Source organism: Mustelus asterias, chromosome 30 (genome assembly GCF_964213995.1).
Source record: "Mustelus asterias chromosome 30, sMusAst1.hap1.1, whole genome shotgun sequence".
Taxonomy (NCBI): domain Eukaryota; kingdom Metazoa; phylum Chordata; class Chondrichthyes; order Carcharhiniformes; family Triakidae; genus Mustelus; species Mustelus asterias.
This window is the reverse complement of record NC_135830.1, coordinates 19,543,065-19,557,415: the sequence shown is the minus strand read 5'-3', so window position 1 is coordinate 19,557,415 and position 14,351 is coordinate 19,543,065.

Below are 14,351 nucleotides of genomic sequence, written 5' to 3'. Positions count from 1 at the left end.
AGATGTACAGATTAGGTGGCTTGACCATGCTAAATTGCCCCTTAGTGTCAGGGGGACTAGCTAGGATAAATGCATGGGGTTATGAGGATAGGGCCTGGGTGTGATTGTGGTCGGTGAAACTCACGCAGACACTGGGAGAACGTGCAAACTCCACACAGGCAGTGACCCGAGCTGGGAATCGAACCCGGATCCCTGGCGCTGTGAGGCAGCAGTGCTAACCACCGCGCCACAGTGTCGCCCAGGTTCCTTGTTCCTGCGGATGAGGACTGGAGCACTTTATCTCCAAGCACCCATTAATAAACTTCATTACTCGGGGCTGGTAGTTTACCCAATGTCACTCACCTATTCAATCCCCGTCCGACCAATGATTAGAGAAGAGACACCCATGGTGCTGCTCCCCCTGTCCAACACTTTGCCTGGAAGTCATCTTGCAGCTTATCTCAAGCTTCGTGGCAGCCGTCTAGACGTTTGTCCAGGAATTAGGAGCAGGCATAGGCCATTCAGCCCCTCAAAGCCTGCTCTTATCACTCAACTAGATCCACTAGATGTGGAGGACATTCCTCTGTCTGCATCAACAGTTATGAAGTGGCGATGGTCGAGAGATAGAGAATCTGGTGAACTGGTGCGACGACAATAATCTCTCCCTCAATGTCAACAAAACGAAGGAGATAGTTCGACTTCAGGAAGCGTAAAGGAGAACATGTTCCTGTCTACATCAACGGGGACGAAGTAGAAATGGTCGAGAGCTTCAGGTTTCGAGGTGTTCAGATCATTAAAAATCTGCCCTGGTCTCCCCATGACACTATAGCTAAGAAAGCCCACCAACGTCTCTACTTTCTCAGGAGGCTGAGGAACTTTGGCATGTCAGCTATGACTCTCACCAATTTTTACGGATGCACCATGGAAAGCATTCTTTCTGGTTGGAGCACAGCTTGGTATGGCTCCTGCTCTGCCCAAGACCGCAAGGAACTACAAAGGGCCGTGAATGTAGCCCAATCCATCACTCAAACCAGCCTCCCATCCACTGACTTGTGTCTACACTTCCCGCTGCCTCGGCAAAGCAGCCAGCATAATCAAGGACCCCACGCACCCTGGACATTCTCTCTTCCACCTTCTTCCGTCGGGAAAAAGATACAAAAGTCTGCGGTCACGTACCGACCGACTCAAGAACAGCTTCTTCCCTGCTGCCGTCAGATTTTTGAATGGTCCTATTACATATTAAGCTGATCTTTCTCTTCACCCTATTGATAACTGCAACACTATATTCTGCACCCTCTCCTTTCCTTCTCCCCTATGTACTCTATGAGTGGTATGCTTTGTCTGAATAGTAGAAATCATAGAAATCATAGAAACCCTACAGTGCAGAAGGAGGCCATTCGGCCCATCGAGTCTGCACCGACCACAATCCCACCCAGGCCCTACCCCCACATATTTACCCGCTAATCCCTCTAACCTACGCATCCCAGGACTCTAAGGGGCAATTTTTAACCTGGCCAATCAACCTAACCCGCACATCTTTGGACTGTGGGAGGAAACCGGAGCACCCGGAGGAAACCCACGCAGACACCAGGAGAATGTGCAAACTCTACACAGACAGTGACCCGAGCCGGGAATCGAACCCGGGACCCTGGAGCTGTGAGGCAGCAGTGCTAACCACTGTGCTGCCCCAACTCCTTCTATCAAGCAGTCTCATACTTGTGGTCAGAGAGCCGACTACAACAATGATTTCAGCAACAGTAACGGAAATATTAGCCGGAAGAGCAATCGTGACAATGAGAGTCAAGCATGCTGGAATTTGTGGCCGATATATAATCAAAAATGGACGCAAGTCATAAAGTTGCTGCAAGCTGTGACCTGGCCTGTGGACTGTGACCTGACACTTCCTGTGCTGACCAAATAAGGATAGTTGTTTAGACACGGCGGAGCCATGCCCATATATGGGCGAAGGCTACTAATGGCCTAGATGCCATTTAAATTAATCATTGTGAAGTTGTCTGTGGAGTAACTCCCATTTGCCCTGGTTGAACAATGTGACCGGTTTCCCGTTACACCATTGGCTGAGTGCCAAGGAACATTCTGGAAGATTGGGACAGTTTGAGGATAAAGACACATGTTTCAGCTCTTTGTCTCCAGCGATAACTCGGAGATCAACTGTCGCAACTGTGCCTTGAAAGAACATCTTCAGGGAAGGCAAAGCACCACATGAAAAGTCTACATCGGGAACGGACTTGGCCATTTTGTTCTGAACCGGGTTCTATTCATTTCAGTTAAAGAGTTAGAGTTCAGTGTAAGAGTTAGAGTTTAAATTAACGAGTTAAGAGTTTCAGGTAAAGAGTTAAGAATTAATGTTGGAAGTGTAAAAGTTAAAATGTTGCAAATATTGTAAGTTTGGAACCTAAAGTATTGAATAAACAAAAGTTTCTTCAAGAGAATTTGAGTCGACTGCTGCCCTTTTAGTTTACGTAGGAACTAGGAGCAGAAGTAGGCAATTCAGCCCTTCAAACCTGCTCCACCATTCAATCAGATCCTGGCTGATCTCTCCCTGGTCTCAAATCCACCTCCCCACCTGTTCCCCATATCCTTTTCACCAGTTCTTCAATCAAAAATATATCCATCTCCTTCTTGAAACCATTTAATGATTCAGTCTCCACCGCGCCATGGGACAGTGAGTTCCACAGATTCACCGCCCTCTGCGAGAAGGAGTTCCTCCTCATCTCAGTTTTAAATCTACTGCCTCTCAACCTTGACCTGTGACCTCTTGTTCTCGATCATAGAATCCTACAGTGCAGAAAGAGGCCATTCGGCCCATCGAGTCTGCACCAACCACAATCCCACCCAGGCCCTATCCACATATCCCTGCATATTTACCCACTAACCCCTCTAACCTATGCATCCCGGGACACGAAGGGGCAATTTAGAATGGCCAATCAACCTAGCCCGCACATCTTTGGACTGTGGGAGGAAACCGGAGCACCCGGAGGAAACCCACGCAGACACAAGGAGAATGTGCAAACTCCACACAGACAGTGACCCCGAGCCGGGAATCGAACCCAGGTCCCTGGAGCTGTGAAGCAGCAGTGCTAACCACTGTGCTACCGTGCTGCCCCGCAAGGGGAAACTTATCCCACAAGGGGAAACATTTGACCTACGCTTACTTCATCAGTCCCTTTCATCAGAGAAGAAATCATAGAAACCCTACAGTGCAGAGAGAGAGGCCTTTCGGCCCGTCGAGTCTGCACCGACAACAATCCCATCTAAGCCCTATTTCCGTAACCCCGCTGGGCGGCACGGTAGCACAGTGGTTAGCACTGCTGCTTCACAGCTCCAGGGTCCCGGGTTCGATTCCCGGCTTGGGTCACTGTCTGTGTGGAGTTTGCACATTCTCCTCGTGTCTGCGTGCGTTTCCTCCGGGTGCTCCGGTTTCCTCCCACAGTCCAAAGATGTGCGGGTTAGGTTGATTGGCCAGGTTAAAAATTGCCCCTTGGAGTCCTGAGGTGTGTAGGTTAGAGGGATTAGCGGGTAAAATATGTGGGGGTAGGGCCTGGGTGGGATTGTGGTCGGTGCAGACTCGATGGGCCGAATGGCCTCCTTCTGCACTGTAGGGTTTCTATGATTCTATGATATATTTACCCTGTTAATCCCCCCTGATAATCAGGAGCAATTTAACCTGGCCAATCACCCTAACCTGCACATCTTTGGACTATGGGAGGAAACCGGAGCACCCGGAGGAAACCCACGCAGACACGGGAGGGGGAATGTGCAAACTCCACACAGGCAGTGACCTGAGGCCGGAATTGAACCCAGGTCCCTGGCACTTTGAGGCAGCAGTGCTAACCAGTGTGGATAAACATATGGATGATATTGGAATAGTGTAGGTTAGAGGGGCTTTAGATTGGTTCCACTGGTCGGCGCAACATCGAGGGCCGTAGGGCCTGTACTGCGCTGTAATGTTCTATGTTCTACTGTGCCGCCCTTTAAGTATTTAATATACCTCGATCAGACCCCCTTTCATCCTTCTAAACTTCAGCGAGTACAAGCCCCAAACTGTTCAACCTCTCTTCATACGTCAACCCTTTCATCCCTGGAATCAATCTGGTGAACCTGCTCTGAACTCCTCCCATGCCACCACATCCTCCCTCAAATACGGAGACCAAAAATGGAGGCAATACTCCAGATGTGGTCTCACCAACACAATTGCAACAACACTTCTCTACTTTTACACTCCAGTCCCTTTGCAATAGAAATCATAGAAACCCTACAGTGCAGAAAGAGGCCATTCGGCCCATCGAGTCTGCACCGACCACAACCCCACCCAGGCCCTACCCCCTTATTCCTACACATTTACCCGCTAATCCCTCTAACCTACACATCTCAGGACACTAAGAGGCAATTTTTAGCACGGCCAATCAACCTAACCCGCACATCTTTGGACTGTGGGAGGAAACCGGAGCACCCGGAGGAAACCCACGCAGACACGGGGAGAATGTGTAAACTCCACACAAACTCATAGAGTCATAGAAACCCTACAGTACAGAAAGAGGCCATTCGGCCCATCGAGTCTGCACCGACCACAATCCCACCCAGGCCCTACCCCCATATCCCTACATATTTTACCCACTAATCCACGCCTCCCAGGACACGAAGGGGCAATTTTAGCATGGCCAATCAACCTAACCCGCACATCTTTGGACTGTGGGAGGAAACCGGAGCACCCGGAGGAAACCCACGCAGGCACGAGGAGAATGTGCAAACTCCACACAGACAGCGACCCGAGCCGGGAATCGAACCCGGGTCCCCTGGAGTTGTGAAGCAGCAGTGCTAGCCACTGTGCTTTCCTACACTCTTCACAAACACGCACGCGCACACACACGCTTCCCTCGAAGATGCCTAATTACCACACATTGAAATAGACCGACTGCTTATAATTGTGTCAGGAGAAATGTTAAGCACAATGTAAATTATAACATTTAAAATGTAAACAGCCCATGGACAAAAGCAGCAGTACTCATTTGCAGCCTGCCCAGTACAGGGGAATAATGTTAACATAAGCACCGGGTGCTCCGGTTTCCTCCCACAGTCCAAAGATGTGCGGGTTAGGTTGATTGGCCAGGTTTAAAAATTGCCCCTTAGAGTCCTGAGATGTGTAGGTTAGAGGGATTAGCGGGTAACATATATAGGGATATGGGGGTAGGGCCTGGGTGGGATTGTGGTCGGTGCAGACTCGATGGGCCGAATGGCCTCCTTCTGCACTGTAGGGTTTCTATGATTCTATGATTCTATGGAAGGTAGTCTAGGTTCAGAGCTGAACTATATTTGCTAATTCGACAATGCCACAATATTCTTCGGGATACATTTCTTGCAGGTCACCCTTTAACAAGGAAATAGCCTTATTGACTTTTCACGAATGATTTCAAGTTATCCTAATTATTTCCACACGAGAGCTCATTTAACAACAAAAAACGAAGAGCGGTACAGCACAGGAACAGGCCCTTCAGCCCTCCAAGCCTGCGCCGATCACAATGCCTGTCTAAACTAAAACCGTATGCACTTACGGGGCCCATATCCCTTCATTCCCATCCTATTCATGTATTTGTCTCGTTGCCCCTTAAATGCCGCTCCCACCACCTCCCTGGGAAGCGCTTTCCAGACATTCACCACCCTCTGTGTAAAACACTTGCCTTGCATATCTCCTCTAAACTTTTCCCCACCTTAAACCTATGTCCTCTAGTACTTGACTTTTTTACACTAGGAAAGACCATCTGACTATCCACCCTGTCCATGCCACTCATAATCTTGTAGGCCTCTATCAGGTCAACTTGTCGGACTACACACCTCAAGCAGCCGAAATTGAAGTTCTCAGCTCAATTTCTGCCCCACCACCAAAATGGACCCCCGTCAGTCTCGCAGCGGACACAGAGGAATTCATCAGGCGAATGAGGTTCCAGGAGTTTTTCCACAAACCCCAAGAGGCCAACAGCGAACCCGATGAGACAGCCAATGAACCGGAACAGCTGACAGAGAGATCCGCGGTGCAGCGACCGAAGAGGAAAGAGTCGAATTGGACTCCTCCGGAAGGCCGCTGCACTCGACTTGACATGTATGCCCAAGCCGTCAGGAGGTGCGTCAACACCGAATTCATCAGCCGCACTCACAAGACAGCACCGAACGTCACCCAAGCACAACGCAACGCCATCCACGCTCTCAAGACCAACTGTAACATTGTCAACAAACCAGCAGACAAAGGAGGGGCCATCGTCATACTGAACAGAACGGATTACTGCAAAGAAGTGTACCGACAACTAAACAACGAGGGACACTACAGACAGTTACCCACAGATCCGACCAAAGAACACACCGGTCAACTCAACTGACTGATCAAGACTTTTGATCCGGACCTTCAGAACACCCTCCGTGCTCTCATCCCACGTACTTTTTGGAAGAAATAATGTAGGGAGGAGTTATACAATAAATGGCAGAGTCATCAGGAGTATAGAAACACAGAGGGACCTAGGTGTGCAAGTCCACAAATCCTTGAAGGTGGCAACACAGGTGGAGAAGGTGGTGAAGAAGGCATATGGTATGCTTGCCTTTATAGGACGGGGTATAGAGTATAAAAGCTGGAGTCTGATGATGCAGCTGTATAGAACGCTGGTTAGGCCACATTTGGAGTACTGCGTCCAGTTCTGGTTGCCGCACTACCAGAAGGACGTGGAGGCATTGGAGAGAGTGCAGAGAAGGTTTACCAGGATGTTGCCTGGTATGGAGGGTCTTAGCTATGAGGAGAGATTGGGTAGACTGGGGTTGTTCTCCTTGGAAAGACGGAGAATGAGGGGAGATCTAATAGAGGTATACAAGATTATGAAGGGGATAGATAGGGTGAACGGTGGGAAGCTTTTTCCCAGGTCAGAGGTGACGATCACGAGGGGTCACGGGCTCAAGCTGAGAGGGGCGAAGTATAACTCAGACATCAGAGGGACGTTTTTTACACAGAGGGTGGTGGGGGCCTGGAATGCGCTGCCAAGTAGGGTGGTGGAGGCAGGCACGCTGACATCGTTTAAGACTTACCTGGATAGTCATATGAGCAGCCTGGGAATGGAGGGATACAAACGATTGGTCTAGTTGGACCAAGGAGCGGCACAGGCTTGGAGGGCCGAAGGGCCTGTTTCCTGTGCTGTACTGTTCTTTGTTCTTTGTTCTTTGTACTCCCCGCGTTGGAGATCTCTACTGCCTCCCGAAGACATACAAGGCAAACACACCCGGCCATCCCATCGTGTCCATAAGACCATAAGACCATAAGACATAGGAGCGGAAGTAAGGCCATTCGGCCCATCGAGTCCACTCCACCATTCAATCATGGTTGATTTCAACTCCATTTACCCGCTCTCTCCCCATAGCCCTTAATTCCTCGAGAAATCAAGAATTTATCAATTTCTGTCTTGAAGACGCTCAACGTCTCGGCCTCCACAGCCCTCTGTGGCAATGAATTCCACAGACCTACCACTCTCTGGCTGAAGAAATTTCTCCTCATCTCTGTTCTAAAGTGACTCCCTTTTATTCTAAGGCTGTGCCCCCGCGTCCTAGTCTCCCCTGCTAATGGAAACAACTTCCCTACGTCCATCCTATCTAAGCCGTTCATTATCTTGTACGTTTCTATTAGATCTCCCCTCAACCTCCTAAACTCCAATGAATATAATCCCACGATCCTCAGACGTTCATCGTATGTCAGGCCTACCATTCCTGGGATCATCCGTGTGAATCTCCGCTGGACCCGCTCCAGTGCCAGTATGTCCTTCCTGAGGTGTGGGGCCCAAAATTGCTCACAGTACTCCAAATGGGGCCTAACCAGTGCTTTATAAAGCCTCAGAAGTACATCCCTGCTTTTGTATTCCAAGCCTCTTGAGATAAATGACAACATTACATTTGCTTTCTTAATTACGGACTCAACTTAATTACGGACTCAACCTGCAAGTTTACCTTTAGAGAATCCTGGACTAGGACTCCCAAGTCCCTTTGCACTTTAGCATTCTGAATTTTGTCACCGTTTAGAAAATAGTCCATGCCTCTATTCTTTTTTCCAAAGTGCAAGACCTCGCATTTGCCCACGTTGAATTTCATCAGCCACTTCTTGGACCACTCTCCTAAACTGTCTAAATCTTTCTGCAGCCTCCCCACCTCCTCAATAGTACCTGCCCCTCCACCTATCTTTGTATCATCGGCAAACTTGGCCAGAATGCCCCCAGTCCCGTCATCTAGATCGTTAATATATAAAGAGAACAGCTGTGGCCCCAACACTGAACCCTGCGGGACACCACTTGTCACCGGTTGCCATTCTGAGAAAGAACCTTTTATTTTTGAGAAATACTTTAGAACGACGTACATAAACAAGATAAGGTCGGAGGTGACGGAGTTACCGAACCATTTTGTTTTTTCAAAGGACAAGATAATGTTATTATTGATAAGACCGAGGGGCCTCGGAAGTCACGGTGAGATGCCACTTGTATTGACGTTGCTACTAATTGGTTTATTGCTCATTTTCCCTCGTAAGCCTTTGTCACAAAACCTGATACTGATTTTGTATAAATTGTGGACTGTTTCTGGGGCTAGGCGCGGACTTGGTGGAGGAATTAGCAGCTGTACCAACTGCTCTCTGACCTCAAATCTTAGCCACCTTCTGCCTGCCGAGCTTCGTTATTAAATGCTTGTTATTTTGACGAGAACGAATTTGGAGAGTCTGTCTTTTACAAGTAATTCGCAGGAAAAAAGTTACACTTCAACATTTCCTCATGGATTCTGACATGCTGCTTCCAGAAGCACACTCTCGTATACTTCCGGGCCCGTCAAGTCCCACAACGCCGAGTAAAACTCAGCCGGTAAGCCGTTGCTTCCGGGCATCTTACCCTTCTGAAAGGACTCGACATCCTTCGTCAGCTCGTCCAGTGATAACACTCTATCCAGGCTCTCCCGCTCGCCGTCGTCTAAGACCTGCGTGATAGACGACAGGAAAGACTGGGAGGCTGTCTGTTGGCTTCAGGTCATACAGTCCGGCATAGAAGGATTTGCAGATCCTCAGGATGTCAGACTGCGATGACCTTACAGAGCCATCTTCTTCCTTCAGGCTACTGTTCCGCATCTCCTGGAAGAAGAAATGCAAGCACGTTTCATCCTGCTCCGCGGAGCGGACCCTGGATCAGAAGATGACCTTGGAGGCCTCCGAGGCAAAGAGCGAGGCTTAAGAACATAATAAGAACTCAGAAATAGGAGCAGGAGTAGGCCATCTCGCCCCTCGAGCCTGCCCCGCCATTCAATAAGATCATGGCTGATCTGAAGTGGATCAGTACCACTTACCCGCCTGATCCCCATAACCCTTAATTCCCTTACCAATCAGGAATCCATCCATCCGTGATTTAAACATATTCAACGAGGTAGCCTCCACCACTTCAGTGGGCAGAGAATTCCAGAGATTCACCACCCTCTGAGAGAAGAAGTTTCTCCTCAACTCTGTCCTAAACCGACCCCCCTTTATTTTGAGGCTGTGCCCTCTAGTTCTAGTTTCCTTTCTATGTGGAAAGAATCTCTCCACCTCTACCCTATCCAGCCCCTTCATTATCTTATAGGTCTTATGCTTATGCTGGCTCTTCACCTCCTGGAGATCCTCCTTGACATCAACCCCCATCGACTGCAGTTGGAGCAGATTCTGCATGCTTTTCTGGAGTCATAGAAATCATAGAAACCCTACAGCACAGAAAGAGGCCATTCGGCCCATCGAGTCTGCACCGACCACAATCCCACCCAGGCCCTACCCCCATATCCCTACATATTTTACCCGCTAATCCCTCTAATCTACGCATCCCAGGACACTAAGGGGCAATTTTAGCATGGCCAATCAACCTAACCCGCACATCTTTGGACTGTGGGAGGAAACCGGAGCACCCGGAGGAAACCCACGCAGAAACGAGGAGAATGTGCAAACTCCGCACAGACAGTGACCCGAGCCGGGAATCGAACCCAGGTCCCTGGAGCTGTGAAGCAGCAGTGCTAACCACTGTGCTACTGTGCTGCCATCGGGACATTTCCCCCCGTCTCTCCCTGGCCTTCTGAACCCCTTTGCGGATGAAGAACCTCTTGATGTTGCCCTTGATGGTTACCCACCAGAGCGGTGGAGACTCAAAGAAGGGTTTCACGGTTCTCCAACCCTTCTGAGTTCCTCGAGGTTCTCTGGGGTCAACAGTTCTACATTAAGCTTCCAGGACCCCCTGCCCACTTTCTGGTTTTCCTCCAGCTGACAGTCTGCCAGCAGGAGGCAGTGGTCAGAGAAGAACACCGGCTGGACGTCAGTGGACCTGACCGTGAGCGCGCGGGATACAAACATGAAGTCGATCCTGGAGCGGACAGACCCGTCTGGCCGCGACCACGTGTAACTACGCTGCACTCCGTCTGCTGGGTTGCTGAAGGCGTCGAGCAGCTTGGCATCTTTGACTGTTTCCAGCAGGAGTCTGGACTTAGCGTCCCCCATAAATACAAACGATTGGTCTAGTTGGACCAAGGAGCGGCACAGGCTTGGAGGGCCGAAGGGCTGTTTCCTGTGCTGTACTGTTCTTTGTTCTTAATGTCACTCATGTCCTTTCGGGAAGGAAGTTTAAAGTTGATTTATTCGTGTCACATGTAGACTTACATTAACACAGCATTGAAGTTACTCTGAAAATCCCCTGCCATCTGCCCTGAATCCTTTGAAATCTGCCATCCTTACCTGGTCTGGCCTACATGTGACTGCAGGGCCACAGCAATGTGGTTGACTCTAAACTGCCCTCCAAGGGCAACGAGGGATGGGTAATGAATGCTGAGCCCAGCCAGCGACGCACGTGTCCCACGAATGGATTAAAAATAAATGTAATTGGGTTTGGGCAGTACAGGGATCAAACCCAGGACCTTGGCATTATTGGCACTGTGCTCTAACCATCTGAGCTAACCAGCCAACTCCTTGTCTTGGAAGATAAGAAATGGCCTGAATGGTTAAATCCCATTATCTGATTTTATTTTATTCATTGAACGAGGCCAGAATTTATTCCCTGTCCTTAATTGCCCTTGAACTGAGCGGCCATTTCAGAGGGATCTGGAGTCATGCATCGGCAGATTTCCTTCCATAAGGCGAACCAGATGGGTTTTTTTAACAATAATCATTCCATGGTCATCACTAGATGATTTAAACTCAAATTTCACCATCTGCCACGATGGGATTTAAACCGGATCACCAGAGCGACACACTGGATTTCTGGATTACGAGTCCACCAACATTATCACAATGCCACCACCTTCTCCTGAGAAAGGAAAAGCCTTTCGTCCAAATTACCACCAGGGCGATGTTGGGATGAAACTAATATGGAACACTTCAAAATCACTTTGCTGTTGTGTCTGAATGGCCTGCAGAGATTTAACTTGTGTGCAGTTCTGGTCACCTCACTATAAGAAGGATGTGGAAGCGCTGGAAAGAGTGCAGAGGAGATTTACCAGGATGCTGCCTGGTTTGGAGGGTAGGTCTTATGAGGAAAGGTTGAGGGAGCTAGGGCTGTTCTCTCTGGAGCGGAGGAGGCTGAGGGGAGACTTAATAGAGGTTTATAAAATGATGAAGGGGATAGATAGAGTGAACGTTCAAAGACTATTTCCTCGGGTGGATGGAGCTATTACAAGGGGGCATAACTATAGGGTTCGTGGTGGGAGATACAGGAAGGATATCAGAGGTAGGTTCTTTACTCAGAGAGTGGTTGGGGTGTGGAATGGACTGCCTGCAGTGATAGTGGAGTCAGACACTTTAGGAACATTTAAGCGGTTATTGGATAGGCACATGGAGCACACCAGGATGATAGGGAGTGGGATAGCTTGATCTTGGTTTCAGATAAAGCTCGGCACAACATCGTGGGCCGAAGGGCCTGTTCTGTGCTGCACTGTTCTATGTTCTAATATGCTGAAAGATCTTTTTTTATTCATTCGTGGGGCATGGGTGTCCCTGGCTGGCCAGCATTTATTGCCCATCCCTCGTTGCCCTTGAGAAGGTGGTGGTGAGCTGCCTTCTTGAATCGCTGCAGTCCACGTGCTGTGGGTTGACCCACAATGCTGTTAGGAAGGGAATTCCAGGATTTTGACCCAGCGACAGTGAAGGAACGGCTGATATATTTCCAAGTCAGGATGGTGAGTGGCTTGGAGGGGAACTTGCAGGTGGTGGTGTTCCCCATGTATCTGCTGCCCTTGTCCTTCAAGGTGGTGGGTTTGGAAGGTGCTGTCTAAGGATCTTTGGTGAATTGCTGCAGTGCTTCTTGTAGATGGTACACACTGCTGCTACTGAGCGTCGGTGGTGGAGAGATTGAATGTTTGTAGATGTGGTGCCAATCAAGTGGGCTGCTCTGTCCTGGATGGTGTCAAGCTTCTTGAGTGTTGGAGCTGCACCCATCCACGCAAGTGGAGTATTCCATCACACTCCTGACTTGTGCCTTGTAGATGGTGGACAGGCTTTGGGGAGTCAGGAGGTGAGTTATTCACCGCAGTATTCCTAGCCTTTGACCTGCTCTTGAAGCCACTGTGTTTATGTGGTGAGTCCAGTTGAGGTTCTTGTCAATGGTAACCCCAAGGATGTTGACAGTGGGGGATTCAGTGATGGCAACACCATTGAATGTCAAGGGGGGTGGGGGGTGCGAGGGGGAGGGGGTGTGGTTAGAGTGTCTCTTATTGGTGATGGTCATTGCCTGGCATTTGTGTGGCGCGAATGTTACTTGCCACTTGTCAGCCCCGGATATTGTCCGGGACTTGTTACATTTGAACATGGACAGACTTCAGTAACTGAGGACTCGCGAATGGTGCTAAACATTGTGCAATCATCGGCAAACATCCCCACTTCTGACCTTATAGAATCATAGAAAACCTACAGTGCAGAAAGAGGCCATTCGGCCCATCGAGTCTGCACCGACCCACAATCCCACCCAGGCCCTACCCCCATATCCCTACATATTTACCCGCCAATCCCTCTAACCTACGCATCCCAGGACACTAAGGGGCAATTTTAGCATGGCCAGTCAACCTAACTCGCACATCTTTGGACTGCGGGAGGAAACTGGAGCACCCGGAGGAAACCCACGCAGACACGAGGAGAATGTGCAAACTCCATACAGACAGTGACCTGAGCCGGGAATCGAACCCAGGTCCCTGGAGCTGTGAAGCAGCAGCGCTGACCACTGTGCCACCCGTGACGGAAGGAAGGTCATGACGGAGGGAAGGTCATTGATGAAGCAGCTGAAGATTGTTGGGCCTAGGACACTACCCGGAGGGACTCTAGATTGATCTTCAATCCAGGCTTGGAATAGAAAAGCAGGGATGTACTTCTGAGGCTTTATAAAGCACTGGTTAGGCCCCATTTGGAGTACTGTGAGCAATTTTGGGCCCCACACCTCAGGAAGGACATACTGGCACTGGAGCAGGTCCAGCGGAGATTCACACGGATGATCCCGGGAATGGTAGGCCTGACATACGCTGAACGTCTGAGGATCGTGGGATTGTATTCATTGGAGTTTAGGAGGTTGAGGGGAGATCTAATAGAAACTTACAAGATAATGAACGGCTTAGATAGGATGGACGTAGGGAAGTTGTTTCCATTAGCAGGGGAGACTAGGACGCGGGGGCACAGCCTTAGAATAAAAGGGAGTCACTTTAGAACAGAGATGAGGAGAAATTTCTTCAGCCAGAGAGTGGTAGGTCTGTGGAATTCATTGCCACAGAGGGCTGTGGAGGCCGAGACGTTGAGCGTCTTCAAGACAGAAATTGATAAATTCTTGATTTCTCGAGGAATTAAGGGCTATGGGGAGAGAGCGGGTAAATGGAGTTGAAATCAACCATGATTGAATGGTGGAGTGGACTCGATGGGCCGAATGGCCTTACTTCCGCTCCTATGTCTTATGGTCTTAAGCAAACCTGATGTTTTGGTTCAAGTTGTTTTTTTTGACAATGCTGGGATTTTCTGTGGCCGAGCTGGCCTGTAACTTACCAAAGGACACAAGTGCAGGAATTTTACCGGCACGCCCACCCTGGAACGGCGAGGCTCGCAAAACGGCATTCTCCATTGGCCTCGGGTGAAATCTTACGAGCCTCAGGTGGGCGAGGCGGTAAAACTCCGGCAAAGGTGTGAGATGTAACAGCTTGTCCTCGGCAGGAAGGAGTTGTTTACAGATGTTTGGTGCCAGTGTTCCTTATATGGGCACTGGAATGTAATATATGCACCTAAGGCCTAAACATGATGGAGTCTGGAGTCACCAGTTCCTCTGTCCTGGCTCTATTTGATTGTCATGATGTGGAGATGCCGGCGTTGGACT